Genomic DNA, 7153 nt, shown 5'->3' on the forward strand with positions numbered 1-7153 from the left:
CCAAGTGTATCCACAGAACAAATCACAAATGATATCCAATTTTTTTAGGCAATTAAAACCAAGCAATCAATTATGTGAAATGATCTCAAATCATCAGATGTATTCTTGAATCACAAAAGATATACAAGAATCATTCCACAAATTGAAAAGAAGTAAAACAATTGAAATATTAAACCCAATAAAATCGGACAATATAGACTTCCATGAAAGTACTGTTGTTCTTCATTGGTGAAGTTTCATCCTCAACCTCAGTTGAGAATTTAGCTCCACATAACTATGAAAAGTAAAACCTAAACCTAAAGAGAAACTAAACTAAAAAGAGGAACGCTGTAGAATTTTGTTCTCTCGAATTGTCTCTAGAATTGTCCCTTTCTCCTTAAAGCTTAAAAGTCTACTTATAGGTCTTAGGAAAGTCCTAGAAGCCCTAGTAATCCTAGGAAATTCGGAGGTCCGTCTCTCAGTCAAATTAGGAAGCAATCCCAATACAAATCGGAATAGGATTCGTCCAGATTTGTGTTCTTTTATTGCGGTATGATTTTGGCATAGTAAACATCTGAATTAGGAAAATTATATTTCACAATAAATTGTGTTATTTTGAGTAAGCTTTCTAATGCTACTAGTTTTGCCTCAATCCGATATTTGAATAGAAAGTTATGGTCAAAATACTGAGACATGTGTAGAATCTAAAATTAATCAAATCCGATTGTGATTCCAATTAGAGAAATTTCGATTTAATAATTTCTTTGATTTGGTTAAACTTAATCACATCATCTAGGTCTTCTCAAAGTGTGCTTTTTTCCAAACTTTGCATTTTTTTTCCTTTAAAAGTGCAGTTTTCCTTCAACAACCTACAAAACATTAAAAACACAAAACTAATACAAAACATTAGATTAAGACACTGTTAAAGTATTAACCAATGTAAATTAAGGGGTTCAAATATGCAATATTGAGCACACATCAGGTAGCTTTGTTCGTTTACAGCCCTAAACTCGTTTAACTAAACAGATCGTATTTGGATTGGTTGATCAAACGGGTCAACTTGACCGCAACCCGCCAACCTGAATTGCAATCCCTAGGCAAGATTTAATTAGACATTCTTTAGCCTCTCGTTATTTTCGAGTATTTGTTTATTTTACAAGTTAATAGGCACGATTCATATAATAAGTTTAACAAATTGAAATCACCGAATTGTAACAATCACCTGATAAGTCTTGCGAGAAGTCATATATAATTAGTCTATGTAGCCATGAAACACGACTTCAATGAAGAGTCACTTTTTATCAAAGGCCACAAAGACGTATAAAATAATAATTATTGATCAAATCTTCACACATGCAAGACCTATAAATGAGGATGATTTATGCTCCATATCCACAAAACAAAAGTAAATTAATTAAAAAATAAATAAATAAATAAATAAAATCTCAATACCAAGAGAGAGGAGCCATGGATACAAGTGTTATAAGGACATTTATAGTGATTATGATAAGTTTAAATATTTTAATGGTTTTTCTTGTAACCGTTAGGGCCAGAGGCGACCCTGCAATTCCGCTCCATTATTCCTCTGCGCCCTTCGCCGGCCTACTCATCTCTTCCTCCTCCTCCTCCCGGCCTTTCTCCTCCCCATCTCCTTACTCCTCCTTCATATGATGTTGCCCAAAGAGCAAGACTATGGATTTGTAGGGCAAATTGTGCTGGGAAGAATCTTGTCATACTTGGTGATTGGCAAACAATCAAATTACTTACTAGATGGTGTATCGCCGATAATTGCAAGAATTTCATCCTCTAAGGTATGTTGTGTCGATATGCACGATTTTAGGTATGTTGTGTCGATATGCACGATTTTATGTATATATATATATATATATATATATATATATATATTAGAGATAACATGAATTTAATAATAATGTTGTCTTCATTTTCAAATAAATAAGAATAATATAGGAAAACTTTATAGGTAAAAAAAAAAAAAAGGTGCACTTTTGCAACCATTTAAATTCCTTTGACTTCGCAATTTACCTTATTTGTGTTAAAGTATTAATTAAATAATTAAATTTACCAATTTCTATTGACGTAAACTTTTAAAACAAATGACGATTTAACAATAATGGTGGGTTTGGCCCGTTAATAATGTTTTCAAATAATTTTTTTATGAATTTGCTCTGAATATATAATTGTAATGAGCAGAGCTTATTATGGCAGATGTGGCCGTACAGGTACTGAAGTGGAAGGTTACGAGCAAAGTTGCTGCAACAATTGGAAGAAAAACTACTTATATAATCAAGGAGAAGTCATGCTTCACCGAATAAGAAATTGTTGCTGCTTGTTTTTTTTTTTTTTTAATTTGTTTTAAGTAACCTGTTTATTTATTCGATTAAAGGGAAAATAAAAAATTTCACCACATGTATTATATTAATAATGAGTGCTTTTAATCCATGAGCTGAGACAAATGGTTGTTTTAGCTATCACTACTTAATTAATGTAATAATTGTTCTTATCTTATTGATACTACAAAAAATATGGGTTTCCCTAAAACCTTAACATTTGTGAGAATTTTTATTATTATTATTTTATTATTTCTTTTTGTGTTTTTTTTTTTTTTTCATTTTCCTAAAAAAAAAATCTCCCTACTATGTCACAATTAGGGGTGGCAAAACAGGTTGACGTGTCGAGTTCAGGTAGTTAACCCGCTTGACCTAAGTTGCCAACCCGTTTAGATCGACACACGACTCATTTAATAAACGGGTCAAACATGTCAACCTGAACACAATACCCTAATTTAACGGGTAACATAACACGACCCGTATGACCCATTTAATTAATGAGTCACATCGGGTTGACACAACCCAAATGACCCGAACTTAAGGTTTTTTTTATAGTTTTACCATTCACATTGTCTATATATAAACGGGTCAACCCGCAAATTTGTGGGTTGACCCATGTCACATATTTATTAAATGGGTCATCTGTTTATAACTTAAACCCGTTTAACCTAAACAATAACCTTAAAATTACGTGCTGTATTGGTCAAATTTGCGGATTGTAGGTTAAATTGCTGGCTCTAGTCCCAATCCCCCTTCCCATCTATGAGTTTTATGGGTTTTTTTTTTTTTTTTTTTTTTTGGAACTGTTGACAATGATATTTGGTTGTCTAACATTTTGAGTGGTTTCCATTGCAATGGAAAAATAATTTTCGTACCAAGCAAATAACCGAAATCATTTTCGGTATTATTTTGAGGGTCTTGATCAAAAAATGAAAAATTAATGATTATTTTTAATGGAAGATTGAATTGTATTGAGGTTCATTTACGTAGTTCCAAACCTATAAGTAGTTCATAGAGTGCCAAGAAGGTTGTGGCTCATTGGACGACAAAAATGTTGTGGGATTTATTTCCTTAATTAGAGTAATACAAGATTAGGGAATAATTAATTAAGGAAGGTAAAGGCAAATAAGAAGTTCTATCCATTGAGGGGCAAGATTTAATAATACATCTTTGGCCTCGTTTGGTTCGTGGAATGTTTTGTCCATTGAAAAATGATTAGCTACCGCTGGGAAAAGAAGAGTATGGAATATATTAGCTATTCATATTCCTTTGTTTGGTTGTAACGCTGGAAAAGACAAGCTAATTCTATTCTTTCGTTTGGTACAATGCAATATATTGGTGAATGAAATCATATTGTGATTAAATTTCCTAAAATACCATTATAATACAAATACAATTTATATTATTAAGGACTTTCATTCTTTTTTTTTTTTTAAACATAAACAACTTTACTATAATTTCTTTTTCTTTTTTGTTTTTAATTATGTCAGGTATGTGGCCTTTTTTTTTTTTTTTGCAATTATGCTACAAAGTCAAATCAATATTGAAATCAAAAATATAATTGGAGAATGTCTGGAGAATCAAAATAAATCAAAAAAACAGTTATATATTTATTTTATAAAAACCTATGATTATGTTTAGTCAAGGGAAAAAGAAAAACTAAGAAAAAAAGAGATAAGAGGGGCTATAATGAAAAAAAAAAAAAGAAGGGTACATAAATAAAAAAACAGAGAAACGGAGAGAAGAAAATCATAGAAAAATGGTATAGAGAATCAAAAGAAATCAAAAAACAGAATTTAAAAAAATAAAAAAATAAAAAATAAAAAAATAAAAAAATTTGGGGAAACTTCACTTTGACCCCTTGAACTTCCACTCGATTTTACAAACCCCACCTGAACTTCCAAATCTCTCATTTTGGACCCTTGAACTTTCAATTACTCTCAATGTGGATCCCTCAGTCAAATTTTAAAATCTACATGACGTTTATACCCCTGACTTTTGTATAAAATTCCAACTTCTAAAACTTTTTTTATTTAAAAAAAAAAATGAAAATCAAGGACATTTTGGTCTTTTTTTTTTGTATTTTTAACAGCTAAAATTAACGGAATGGTTCCAATTGAGAGTAATTGAAAGTTCAGGGTCCAAAATGAGAGATTTGGAAGTTCAGAGGGGTTTGTAAAATCGAGTGGAAGTTCAGGGGGACAAAATGAAGTTTCCCCAAAAAATTTCGTTTGCACTTGCAGAAAAACTGTATCAGAAGAATACGAAATATAGAGACGGAGAAAAGAGAAACGGAGATATATATATATAGAGAGAGAGAGAGAGAATGAAATTTAATCCCATAGGAAAGGATTAGCTAAGCCACTCATTTTTTAGTGGCTTAGCTAACCCTGTGTATATGGGATTAGTAGTCCCATAGAATAGAGTGTTACCAAACAAAGGACTAGCCATACTTAGTATTAGCTAGTCCAATCCAAGGGTCTATTCCGCAAATCAAACAGGACCTTAATGTTTTTGAAAATATAAAGAGTGTGAGCTTTTGGAGAGAATAAAATTATTCTCTAGTATGACTCCAATGTGTAGGATAAAGAATGTATAAAAACACCCTATAGTTTCCATTATTTATAGAGTTGAGTTTACTTGAAGAGAAGGAAAAACTTGTTGGTAGTAGAAAATGATTACTTCTTGTAGTAGTAGTAGAAAAATAAACTCCCTACTACAACTATCACTACAAAAAAAAACATGGTTTAGGGATGTTTTGTATTGGGGTTGTTTTAACAAAACGACTCCACCAGGAGTCATTTTAATAGTGGAACAACCCCTCTCAGTGAGAGGGGTCGTATTTACTGTAGCAACGTTTCCACTAATTGAGTGTCCCTAATTAAATAAAGACATTTTTTGACCTTAAAATGTCACATTAAAAATGTCCCTAAATCATGTTTTTTTTTTTTGTAGTGTATGTAGTTCACGGCCAAGAGGAGAGATGAGGTTTGAAAAATGTCAAACCTCATCTTTTCTCATAGAAAACTCATAGGGCTGGGGTTTTGTTAAGGATAATGATAAGCTAGTTCAAATTCAAGACAATCTCCAAGATTAGGATAAAGATCACACAGTTACAATTGATAAGTATTAGAGAGTTAGAATTTAATTATATATGTTGATCTATTTTAGAATTCGAAATGTAATCTCATATCTCATATCTGTAAAGTTGTTATCTCTTGTAATAACTTCCGGTATAAATACAAAAGCCTATACCAGTGTTTGGTAAGGCAGTACAATACAGAAATCATCTGAGTATTAAATTCTTTAGGTTTTGACCCTAGTCCATGTGCTCTCATGCTCCTTTGGCTTTTGGTTGTATCTTAATCCTAATCCTTTGTTTTTATTAAATAAACATGACAACTAAATAAATAAAAAGTCCGTCACCATGGTCAACTTACATTAGCTTGAAGAGGGATCCAAAGGGAAAAATATTTTAGCTTAATAAGGCTATAACACTTGTCATCAGGTTACTATCTAATTACAATTAATTTTACTAAATAATCGTGACTAAACTCTAAATAATTTTTTTGAATTCAATCAATTAATCCCAAGTGCAATTCTTAATTATTTTGATATTTGATTCTTCTATGAAATATTCTATATTTGAGTTAAAGTCAATTAGACTGTCACTTTAATTTACTACCTCTTATGCTCGAGTACTCAATTTAATCACATATGTGAAACTAAATTTCACAAAGAACAAGTATTTTAGTAATCCTAGTCAAATGCCATGGTGAGGGACTGAGAATAAATAATCCATTAACTCTATCTCAAGGGGGAGATTTATTGTCTCTTTGATCTAATCTAATAAAAGGACTTGGATTCCTTCTTGAGGATGGAGTTTCCACAATGCTTTATGTGATCACTCAACATTCCAAGTATGTTGACCACAAAAATGTCTCATTCTTTAATGCATCAAAGTGACTACGAACTTTTTAAGGTTTAGAATCAATATCATAAGAAACCTATAATGCATCAAGCTATGGTGGTTTGCTAGAGGTTCTAGCCTTTAAATAATGCTCCCCCTGCGCATTTCTAAGCTTTTAGATGTATTATTGTCGCATGCAACATTGTTAAGGTAGCATCGTCCATACGTTATATGGATTGTCCGAAAATTTTTCTTGATTCCCAAAATTCTAAGTATTTTCTAAGACTAAGTCCCTAATACTAGTGTTCCCTTGTTAATCATTAATCCATTTTGTGATTTCAAATTATCAAATAATATTAAAAACTACTTTCAATATTGTTTTTGGTTATTAATAAATTATTCCAAAAATTGGTTTTTGCCACGTGTTTTAGTGGGGTATCAGTACATGGCCACCAAAAGTTGATGAAGACCACCACATGTGCGTTAAAAGTTCAGGGCAGCAACTGTAGGGCTACTGGAAGTTCATATCGGCCACAGCAAGGTTGCCAAACATTCATGGTGGCCACTGTGGAGTGGTCAGATGTTTGTAGCAACCACTGCAAAGCCACTAGATGTTCATGTTGGCCACAGTGAGGTTGCTAGAAGTTCATAGCTGCCATCGTGGGTCCGGCAGAAGTTCGTGGTGGCTATTGCTAAAAGTTCCTAACGGCCACCATTGGGCCACCGGGCATAAGGAAAAAAAAAATACTATTAGCTCCAATGGGCATGTGACCATATTTATCTCGACCATGTCACACAACTCTATTTAATCACAATTAATTCCATTAAATAATTGTGATTGTACTCTAATAAGTATTTTTTATTTAATCAATTAATCATTATAACATACTTTATTTATTGCATGTTAACCTTTCAT

The sequence above is a fragment of the Corylus avellana genome, chromosome ca6 (genome assembly GCF_901000735.1).
Source record: "Corylus avellana chromosome ca6, CavTom2PMs-1.0".
Classification (NCBI taxonomy): domain Eukaryota; kingdom Viridiplantae; phylum Streptophyta; class Magnoliopsida; order Fagales; family Betulaceae; genus Corylus; species Corylus avellana.